Genomic DNA, 10,000 nt, shown 5'->3' with positions numbered 1-10,000 from the left:
ATAATAATAATAATAATAATAACACTAAAGCCTACCTTATTTAGATAGTAGTAGTAGTAGTAGTAGTAGTAGTAGTAGTAGTAGTAGTAGTAGTAGTAGTAGTAGTAGTAGTGACACCAGTACCTACCTTATTCAGAAGTCCCACGTTGGAGTGACACCCGGGCGTCCCTCAGGCCTAGAGGGAAACAGAGGGGCAAGATTAAACACAAAGAAGGAAAGAAAAAAAAGGGGGACAAGATAAACGTAAATTTACATACAATACCCTGAGAGAGAGAGAGAGAGAGAGAGAGAGAGAGAGAGAGAGAGAGAGAGAGAGAGAGAGAGAGAGAGAGAGAGAGAGAGAGAGAGAGAGAGAGAGAGAGAAACCATCTTTCCTCTCCCGTCCTGTAAGATAAACGTGTTTGTTTTGCGCTCTCTCTCTCTCTCTCTCTCTCTCCCCGTTTGTATTAGTAGTAGTAGAAGTAGTAGTAAAACCGTCTCACCTGGAGTCCAGCATCAATCCACAAAACGCCACGTAAAAACGAAACACTTGAGTCACCCTTGAAATACAAAAAGTTTTCTTCCCACCAGCACAGAAAGTTCAACATTTCAGGGGAAGCTCGTCTAATTCTTTCGTTTATGAGATGGTGTAGTCATGGTGAGAAGTCGAAGAATAAACCATACTATATTCCACGTTACTCAGTCTCCCGGAAGTCAATATGAACAGCCCTGGCAGCCACATTAGAACATAAGAAAATAGGTGAAGCTTCAAGAAGCCATCAGGTCAACAAGAGGCAGTCTTTGTTTATATGCCTATATATATATATATATATATATATATATATATATATATATATATATATATATATATTAGGGAAGCTGCAGGAAGACGTCTGACCTACACGTGGCAGTCCCTGAATGAAACACATCTATCTATGTACATACACCGATCATCCCTATCCCTGCCTGGATAGGGATTCATCAGAACATTAACAAAACTCTAGGAGTAAAGGGAAGAGGGACCTGATGGATTTGATGGGCAGTCCCTAGAGGAGAATCAGCTGAGTACCTCCTATCAGAGAAAACCACTGAGGAGGAAACCCAAGGAAACTGTCCATCCCTATAAAGAAAAATAAGATGTTAAATTAAATAATAGTGATGATAATGACTTAATGACATACGAAGGTAGTAGTAAGGTGACAAACTAAATTTCCAGGGCCAGTTCATCATGATAGGGGAAGAAATAATGAGTTAACAAAGTCAGATTTAAGAGATAAGAGGAATTACTTCTCAAACAGAGTTGCAGATGAATGAAAGAGACTCGGTAATCAGGTTGTTAGTGCTGAGTCATTAGGGAGCTCTGAAAAGATTAGACAAAATTTATTAATGAGGGTGATAGATGGAAACAGGTAAGTTTCATACAAGGAGAGCCATGTGTACACCAGACTTATGTTCTCATGTTCACCAGTGAGCAGCAGCAGCAGCAGCAGCAGCAGCAGCAGCAGCCTTACTTTCCTGCCAAGACAAGGCACCTGGAAGGGACCGTCACCTGCATCTGGGCCACAGGTGCTGCTCAGGTGGCTGCTACACCTGCCTTATTAGTCTCCTTGTTACCTATAATGTGCAAGACACTTTTCCTCATCTATCTATCTATACAAGAGGTCAGCAATCCCACATGGGACAGCCCAGACAAAGCACCACACACTCACACACACACACATCACTCACATTCTTAGCCTCAGCTTCTCAGAATTTTAGATAATACTTTTTACTACTCTCTGGGAAGTGGCACCTTCAGCAGGCCTTTTTTTTTTTTTTTTCAGCCTCTTTGTTGCTCTTGGCCAGAACTCCCCCTTACTTCACTAAAAATAAATGAATTCATTAATAAAGAAGATGAGGCCAGGTATGTACGTATGCAAGAGACTGATGGTGGTGAATGTTGCAGTCTGTCACATGCCATTCTTTCACTCATTCCTGCCCTTCATGTCTTCTTCAATGTAATCACTATCTATAACACATACAGGCAACATTTAGTATTACTTGAAACCAAAAATTGGCTGTGTCTAGCAGTATTCACTATCACAGCCTGGATACATTACCAGTAGTGATAAGTATTCCTAAAGTGTACCACATGCACGGGTTCAGACACACCTTTGTATTCTTAAACATTTCTGCGTCTGACCTCAACTACTTTCAACAGGCTCTAGTGGAAATCAGTGGGATTTTCAAGGGTGCTTTCATGATTCTAGTGAGAGTTTCACAGTTCTTACACTGCCACAAGTGAGTTTCACAGTTCTTACACTGCCACAAGGAGAAAACACTCATGAACCTTGTTGGGTGTTTGTAGTCATGCTTGATTTTCTCACATCTTCTCTTCTCTTTTCTTTTTCACTTCTACTTCATTTTCTGTTATAATTTTCTATTATACTTTATTTTTTTGCCATCTTTTTTTTAATACTTGCTAATAATTTCACAGTTTGTACCTTGCTGACCTGAGTAATGAGCTGGAGCCTTTGAGTCCTTAGGAAAAACCAAAGCACTTCAAAATACGTGCCACAGTGCTGATAGGGAGGCTACCAGAGTTAAATACTGCAACCATCAATGACCACTGCCAGATTTCACAGGTGATTCTGGGATGATGCAGTTTTCTTTGTCATTTCACCCATAAATACCTCGTACAGACAAATTTTTGTTTATTTTTTACTTATTATATAGTTTTCTTTGTCATTTCTTTCATAAATATCTCATACAGACTTAAATTTGTTTCTTTTTTACTTGTGATGTAGTTTTCGTCATTTCTTTCATAAATACATCATACACACTTATATTTCTGTTTCTTTTTCACTTGTTAGGCATAACACTCAAGTCAAAAGGAAACAGACAAGGAAACCAGAGTAATGATCCATAGTCTTATGACAGACCAGAGTGTTTTACTCTTTCACTGCTACGGTCATCTTTTCTTAACTTTCAGACTGTAATAAATTGTTTCCATGGATATAAAGAAGGAATAAGAATATGTGGTTAGTTTGATCATTGCCAAACTACACAACTAAGTATTCAGGAGACTAGTACAAAAATTATTCTTTCAAAAGCTGTAGATAATGATGGAAGGGATTTATTAGCAGGAAAAAGGTTAAGAATATGTGGCATACTGTTGACAGACAGGCTGCTACAGTACAGTGATGCAGCCTTCAGTCCCATCACCACCACCAAATTTCAGGGCTGGTTTTGAGATTCTGTAGTTTATCTTTGTCACGTCTTCCATAAGTCCTTCACATAAGTCCCACATCTTCTTTCCACTAGTTGAGATGAATGGTGTTTTTCCAATGGTAGGTTCTCCTCTGTCCTGCACTACAAACAAACCAGCCTTATTTTCACTGGTTATGTTGAACAACAGTATTTTGTTCAATACTGTGTCCTGCTCCATCTCAATCCACACACAAGCCAGCCTTACATTCACTGGTTAAACTCAGTGGTATTTCTTTCCAATGTTGTGCCCTGCTCTGTCCCACACCATGCACTTTCCAATGGCTAGGCTGAACAATGGTATTTTTCCAGTGTTGTGCCCTCCTCTATCCCACACCAAACAAAAACCAGCATTCTTTTCACTGGTTAGGCTTAACAATGGTATTTTTTTCCTATGTTGTGCCCTCCTGTATCCCACACCACACATCAACCAGGCAGATACAAGCTCCTATAGCCACCTTTTGTGACTTTCCTACACTGTGCTAAAAAAAGTCTGCATGCCCTGCCACTTTTTTCCTTTTCCTGTGTATCTGACAACACTGTCATAACAATAACTTTGGCTGCTCTTTACAACACCTGATAATTCTTTGCGAAATTTATATGAAACAACATAGTTCCAGCATCTGCAAATGTCACCTACTTGTGAATTAGTTGAACAACTAAATGAATTAATATTTTAGTCAAACTTCAAATACACACCCATCTGTACAGCACCTGATAATTCTTTGAAAAATCTATATGAATCACAACACAGTCCCAGCATCTGCAAATGTCAGCTACTTGTGAATTAGTTTGACCACTACATGAATTAATATTTTAGCCAAACTTCAAATACACACTTGTGACTTTTTAGATATAAACTGAAAATGTAATTCTTCTCCTGCCCACAAATGGCCACTATAGTCACCATCCACCACACTGTCAGAGGAACACTGACAGATGAAAATAAGAATGCAAAACAAGCCACTTAATCCAGACGAGAGTGCTCCTATCATCCCACAATGCCACCTTAATAACCTACAGTATGTGTGTGTAGGAGACCTTTATGCACCACACCAGATAAAGGTACTGACATTTAAGGGAAAGGGATGATTCTACATAGACTTTTGCTGCTATTTCCAAGGTTACTGCTCTCCTGAACCTACTACCTGCAAGCAAGCCTCCCTCCTCCCGCAGCCTCACTGCACAAGCCTTTCTATTTCATCTTCTCTCTATTCTGTCCATCTTAGGAATGTAGAGTTAATCGAAATCTGCATTCTTTCATCCCTTTCAATGGTAAACTCCTGAACCCTTCTCAAAAACACATCAGAAAATATATTGGCCTCTGCAGTTTCTTTTTGGGAACAGCATTATAAACAGCCCTTTTTACTTTTTTTTTTTTCCTCTTGCCTAGTTTCCCTAATTGACAGAGAAAAACTTGAGAACTAGTGACAGCCACCAGCCCTCCACCCTCACGAGAGCTGCCACACCACTACCTGCATAGAAGGAGAGGCAAACCATGCTCTCTAATGCTGAGTAAAGTGATTTTCAAGACAGCAGCCTCACCAAGAGATTACAATTGCTTTTATTTAGTTTTGATATACCTTTCATTGCCTCAGCTTCAAGAGCAGGGCTTTACCACACCCTGTCTGTCCTCCACTAACAACCAATAACTCACTTTCTACACTGATACACCCTACCAAAATTTCTCAATGCATCAGTGTACTAACAAAACACTGGTACACCTGCTTGGTCATATCTGTTGGCTCTGCATGCAGTACATAATTCAGTCCTTCACCCTGCCAAAGCCTCAACTAACACTGCTTCCAATGGACTGGTGTACCTGCAGACTTTAGCTACCCTAGTAGCCCGAGGAACAGTGTTGTACCAAGCCAGGTGAGTCAACCAGGTAAATAATTTCAAGGACAAGACTGGAGCAAGGCAGCTAGTTTGATGCAACAAGAAGCCAGCAGATGACAGTTTCCTCCAGGGAGTTTAAAGTTAAACATTTACTTAGATTTGCTTATTAAAATGCCTCTCACTGTGACATGGGCAATATAATGACATACAGAAGTGAGCAGGAGAATGAGAGTGATGCCTGCCTCCTCAACCCAGATAAAGTGTGAGCAATATAATGACATACAGAAGTGAGCAGGAGAATGAGAGTGACGCCTGCCTCCTCAACCCAGATAAAGTGTGAGATATATTGCTTCTCCTAGCCTAAAACCTGCTCCTCCCACCACTCCCTAAGCTTATGGTGCACTGGGAAAATAATAAACAAAAAAATAAATAAACACTTTATGAAAGTCCAAATTTACCACATTTGTTCCTCACACCTATCTGTCAGTTTCTTGTCCACCACCATCATTCTTCATGCCTAACTAACACAACCTTTGAAGGGCCAAGGCATGAAGGCTGCCTGGTAAGCCAAGGAGGATATAATGTATGGTTAGAAGGGAGATGGATGAGTAGTAATGGTTTTGGGGTGTAGTACAGTGGGCCACAAGACTATTCCTTTCCACCGGGGCCTGACAGAGCTACGAGTGTGAATGATGAGTGTGCGTGAGTGTGTGTTGCCTTGTTTTGGCCACCATGTGTGATTGCTGGCCTATTATATAGATAAAGACATATTTTATGTGGCCATGACTGGCAGGGTGAAGCCAAAGATAATGACATAAAGATAGCAGTGAGCGGCAGCCAGCATAACGTTGGGTCTACAGGGAGGAAGGTGCTCCTGTTTGTCAGTCAAGGTTTGATTTTCTCCCTGAAAACACTAATGCATTCCCTATCTTGACTCTAAGCTTGGTGTGCATTGAGGGAGAAGGCAAAATTAAAATATTGTGTGAAACTGAATTTTCCTTTTTTTTTTCTTTTGTGTAAGAGATACTGACTAAGGGTAACAAAGATTTTGAGGAAAAAAGAAAAAAAAAACTTGAGTGCCAGCTCCCAAAGAGATTCCAAATAGAAAAATCAAATAAAGGAGGATAAGTGTCTTGAAACTTCCTTCTTGGAGTTCAAGTCATAGGAAGGAAATACAGAAGCAGGCAGGGAATTCTAGAGTTTACCAGAGAAAGAGATGAATGATTGAGAATACTGGTTAACTTTTGCAATAGAAAGGTTGACAGAATAAGGGTGAGAGAAAGTAGAATGTCTTGTGCAGTGTGGCCACGGGAGGAGGGAAGGCATGCAGGTTAGCAAGGTCAGAAGAGCAGTTAACATGAAAATGGCAGCAGAAGATAGCAAGAGATGCAACACTGTAGTGAAAAGAGAGACTGAAGACAGTCAGTCAGAGAGGAGTTGAAAAGATGAAATGCTTTTGATTCCACCCTGTCTCAAAGAGCGGTAAGAGTGAAACCCTCTCAGACATGTGTAGCATACTCCATACGTGAATGGATAAAGTCCCTGTACAGAGTTAACAACTGGAGGTGGTGAGAAAAACTGGCAGAGACAACTCAGAACACCTAACTTTAACAAAGTTTCTATGGTATTTTTTCAAAGCAATCAACTAAAAATGAAGTGTGAACCAAAAAATAAATAATTAAATTATATATATATATATATATATATATATATATATATATATATATATATATATATATATATATATATATATCACATTTACACCAACAACGTACCAAGAATTAAAAGCCATAGGGCATACCATATCTCTAGGAGGTACCCTTCCTTCAGTCGTCCCTTTTACCTAACCTAACATTTCCCAAACAAACCTCAGCAATCTTAACATTATCTAAACAAACCAAAACCCAAATTCATATAAACTAAACAAAATACACTAAATACAATGAAACCTTGACCTGAACTTACCTAACCTATCCTAGCATTTCCCACACGACCTCAAAGCCTAACTTAACCTCACCCAAACATTCCTAACATCACCTACACGAACTATACATAAATCAATCTCACCCAAAATAAACAAGACGCACCAAACACAATGCAACCCTAACCTGACCTCAGCTAACACTCCCCTCACGACCTCAAACACTAACTTAACCTTTCCTAAACACTCCTAACATCACCTACACGGAATTTCACCCAACCTAACCTCACCAAACCCAAGAAATACTCAAGCCTGATTCACATTTCCTCACCAACATCCACCTCTTCCTCCTCCACTCCTCTCATACACCTATCACATCGCAGAACACCCCAATTATAGCAGAGGGAGAGAAAATAGGAAGAAAATAATGGAAAAATAGCCTACAACACATAGAATCGCAGCAAGGGAGAAGGAAATGCATGTTAAATGAGACAAGAGTGAGACTGTCTGGCCAAAAATCCCTGTAGGCCATTTCAAGGCCATCTGGTGACTCCATTATTGAGCCTCATTTAGCCCTCATCTCGCCCTCCCTCAACCTTATTACTCACCTACACGGGGCCAAAAGATCCTCCTCCAGTAGCCGCGGGTTTGATCTCGGGCGAGAAGTCACCAGAAACGCACCAAAATGAAAGAAATAACAGACACACCACCCACAGCGAGAGACATTTTTGGTGGGAAATCTTATCACTTCTTTCCAACGGGACGGTCACTCTGGTATTCTGCTCTTGGTTATCTGCTAGATTGTAATGGTCTCTGGTGTTATTATTGTTGTTGGTGCTATTGTTATTTTGATTATTTACACACATTGCTATTGCTACTATTTACACGGATTGCTTGAGTATTCGTGTTTTATTTTATTTTTTTCATGGTATATGATACCACATTTTTATTTCTATTTTATTATTATTGTTGTTATTGTTATCATTACTACTACTATTATTGCTATTACTATTGTTGTTATTGTTGTCATTGTTCTTGTTATTATTTACACCAATTGTTTAAGCTCGTGTTTAAACATTTGATATCATGGTGTTCCTTAGTTAATATTCTGAGTTGAAGAAATTACTTCCATTTTCATGAAAAAAAAATCTAGAATTCTTGTAAGGAGAATATATTAAATTAAATTAATTAAAAGTCTGCCAACACTTTTGTTTGCAGTGCTAGTAAAGAAACAGGATATACAGTATATGATTGGAAACAGGAAAATAATATCATTGGCAAAAAAATACAGCTAGTGAAGTAATAAAGGCTTCCACTACTACTACTACTACCACCACTACTACTACTACTACTACTACTAATAATAATAATAATAATAATAATAATAATAATAATAATAATAATAATCACACCTATTAACATCTATATAGCAACAAAACATTTTTTTTTTTTTTTTACTTTTTCTTGCAGATTCTCATAGTTGATAAGTAAATTACAAGGTACACACAGCCGTTAATAATGACAACCAGCTTGAGGCTGCAAGTCGAGGTGAATGTGAAGAAGCAGGAAGAATAAGATATATCAAGAGGAGGAGGCGAGCGCAAGGTCTATGATACCCAGCGTTGCCAGATTAGTAAGTAAACAACTTAACGAAGTGTCCTGTAGTTTTTCTCCAATTATTAATGATATGTATTTTAGGAAAGTGTTTTGTTTGTTAAGGGCATTGTTGTTTTTTTCATTACACACACACACACACATCTCTCTCTCTCTCTCTCTCTCTCTCTCTCTCTCTCTCTCTCTCTCTCTCTCTCTCTCTCTCTCTCTCTCTCTCTCTATCTATCTATCTATCTATCTATCTATATATATATATATATATATATATATATATATATATATATATATATATATATATATATATATATATATATATATATATATATATACATATATATATATATATATATAAAACCTAAATTCTGCTGTATTTGGAAAGTTGCAGTTTTGCATAATATTTGGAATAATTACATATGTACGATAATTTTACCAGAAGTACAATAATCTCAACCTGTGTAGTACGATAATATGGCCAAAACAATCTGGTAACGCCGAAACAAGTTAGTGCGTCGCGTCTATGGGTGGTGTTAGTACGCGTCTGTTTCAACTCCCAGCCTGACAGAATTTGATTTTTTTTTTGTGTGTGTGTGTAACCACGACTACACAGTGGCTGCCAAGGCTTACCCATGAGTTAAACCTTCTTTAGTTGGTAATGAGGAAGGCGTGGGCTCTAGCAGTGGACACCCGAAGGCAGCAGTGGGTGAAAACAAGCAAAATAAACAAAAGTTTGGCTGTGAGAAGGTGCTAGACAGCCAGCCATAGTGACTAGGAGGCAGGCACCACCACCATCACCACCACAGGGAAGGTAAGGTCAGGAAGTGTTAGTATAAATTTAGGTAACTTAACGTAACTTTTTAATGAATAACTGAACAATGCACGGTTTTAACGCATTTTAACGCATCTTACCTAACCTCCAGCACAATATATCCCTGTGTCAGCCTCGTCTCGTTGCTAAAAACCGTAAAATTTAACTTAATGAAAATGTTAACAATCTGGGTCGTCTCTATTTATCAGCCATTATCTATCTTATCTGTGTGTTATAAACCAATACTGTCGCAAAGCGGAGCCACATGACCAGGCTTTAATATCCGCTCGTTAGATATACCTGCCATTACTTAGTTTAAGTTTGGCGAGGGTTTAAATGAGTGAGAAGGGTTGGTCATCCCCTCCACTGGCCCCTCCCACCGCCATCTTGGATAAGGCTCCCCAGCCCCCTCCGGTTCCAATATTATTTTTTTTTATTTCCTAAGTATTTTATTTCGGCTTGTAGCTAAGATTTTATGGTTCTTAAAAATATTTCGTTGTTTTTTAAGTTATTTGAGCGCGTGTGTTGCGTGAAAAGTGGTGATTTTGGCGTTGTTTTTGTGTAAATAAGAGGGCCGTTTTCGGCGTATTTTTTAC

General features: G+C 38.9%; 1 protein-coding gene and 1 long non-coding RNA gene across 3 annotated transcripts in view; one reads left to right on the top strand and one right to left on the bottom strand.

The window, feature by feature from the left end:
• LOC135104725 (uncharacterized) overlaps positions 1-7,776 on the bottom strand; it is a 31,261-nt gene extending 23,485 nt beyond the window's left edge. The window contains exons 1-2 of the long non-coding RNA XR_010270522.1: positions 7,594-7,776; positions 128-175 (exon numbers count right to left, since the gene is read on the bottom strand). This is a non-coding gene — a long non-coding RNA (uncharacterized LOC135104725). The remainder of the gene's footprint in view (positions 1-127; positions 176-7,593) is intronic.
• A 1,337-nt stretch (positions 7,777-9,113) lies between these two features.
• The window catches only part of LOC135104720 (non-structural maintenance of chromosomes element 1 homolog), a 16,271-nt gene continuing 15,384 nt past the window's right edge, over positions 9,114-10,000 (top strand). For both annotated transcript variants that reach the window (XM_064012245.1, XM_064012244.1), the window contains exon 1: positions 9,114-9,404. The gene's annotated coding sequence lies outside the window, so the exon portion shown is untranslated. The remainder of the gene's footprint in view (positions 9,405-10,000) is intronic.

The sequence above is a fragment of the Scylla paramamosain genome, chromosome 11 (genome assembly GCF_035594125.1).
Source record: "Scylla paramamosain isolate STU-SP2022 chromosome 11, ASM3559412v1, whole genome shotgun sequence".
Taxonomy (NCBI): Eukaryota; Metazoa; Arthropoda; class Malacostraca; order Decapoda; family Portunidae; genus Scylla; species Scylla paramamosain.
This window is presented reverse-complemented; position numbering and strand designations above follow the sequence as displayed.